The sequence below is a fragment of the Symphodus melops genome, assembly GCF_947650265.1.
Source record: "Symphodus melops genome assembly, chromosome: 20".
In the NCBI taxonomy this organism is placed as follows: Eukaryota; Metazoa; Chordata; class Actinopteri; order Labriformes; family Labridae; genus Symphodus; species Symphodus melops.
Window position 1 is genome coordinate 20,034,335 of NC_136710.1, and position 1,575 is coordinate 20,035,909.

Sequence of the window (1,575 nt, forward strand, 5' to 3'; positions counted from 1 at the left end):
GCCTGATAGCTTAGCATGTAGCTCGTTTCATCCTCTCTTTGGAGTCATTAAAGAAGAAGACAGCAGGAAGTGTACGGCCACACAGCTCCGAATGAGAAGTAGAACACGTCTCAGCTGCATCGTGGTCGACTGAGGGATGAGAGCTTTCTAAATGATGTTGATTTAGAAGTAACATTTCTGACGTGTTTCTGTCTGTGCAGAAGAGCGGTGGAGATGTCTTGAGTTTAATTCGTCTAAGGGCACGGTGGGATAAGTATCGTCTTATTCTTAAAGTACATCTTTGCTCCTTGATGACAAACTCAGCCTGAGGCGAGATTTATTTAAAGGACTTTTCCTCGATTCTTTTCAATGCAGCATTTATGAAAAGCACTCACGGCTTTTATGAGTGAGATCAAAATGCTTTGAAGCAACGATCTGCGGTGCGCCTTAAAAAGAAGTCTTTCAAAGTCCATCTAGTAGAACAAAAACCTCGTTGTCACTATGGCAGCAGGTCGAGGTCGTCTGGTGAGAAGTGTGTACGTCTTTACTCGAGGACGAGAGAGCGAGCGAGGAGCAGAGTGAACATCCCTGCAGATATTATTCAGAACAGACTGAGACGTAGCATTAGCATGTATCGTTAGCGCTAACCCAAGTCACGTCTCAGTTTTGATACAGATCAATAAATAAATCCAACTGACACCAAAACGTTGTTTCAGTTTCTTTTCTTTTTTCTTTTGTCAAACCAAAATAACACGGAGAGGAACGACACGGTGCCAGACGCCTCCGGTCTGTCCAACGGCCACGTCTGGTCCGTGTATTTGAAACACAAGAACACACCTGTAGAAAGCAGTGAGTACTGGCATGCCGAGGCCAGCTGGCTATATCTTCTGAGGGGAGCCAGTCTTGAGCATGATGAGGAGCCTGTTTGATAGACAATCCAGCACCCAGTTGAATACACATGAGCTCAGTCCAAGTAAGGACCGTTTGTTCACCAGAGTTTATGATGATGGTGGCGGTCTTGGTAGCCTGTGAGTCTACAACGGGCTGGATTATAGTTCACTTTGGTTTCCATTTGTAGGATGAGTAGGATGAGGCTGGAGGTGAATCATGGGGTAGATTATCTCGGCTTCTACCCCCGTGTCCACCCCTGATGAAAATGATCTAGAGTGTACGGTTGTGATGACTGCGCAAAACCGACCTGAGGAAGAGAATGCACCCTAAGCCTCCTGGTACCCGGCATGCACCCGGAGCCCCCTGGTACCCGGCATGCACCCGGAGCCCCCTGGTACCCGGCATGCACCCGGAGCCCCCTGGTACCCGGCATGCACCCTGAGCCCCCTGGTACCCGGCATGCACCCGGAGCCCCCTGGTACCCGGCATGCACCCTGAGCCCCCTGGTACCCGGCATGCACTCGGAGCCCCCTAGCACCCGGCATGCACTTGGAGCCCCCTAGAACCCGGTATGCACCCTGAGCCCCCTGGTACCCGGCATGCACCCTGAGCCCCCTGGTACCCGGCATGCACCCTGAGCCCCCTGGTACCCGGCATGCACTCGGAGCCCCCTAGCACCCGGCATGCACTCGGAGCCCCCTAGTA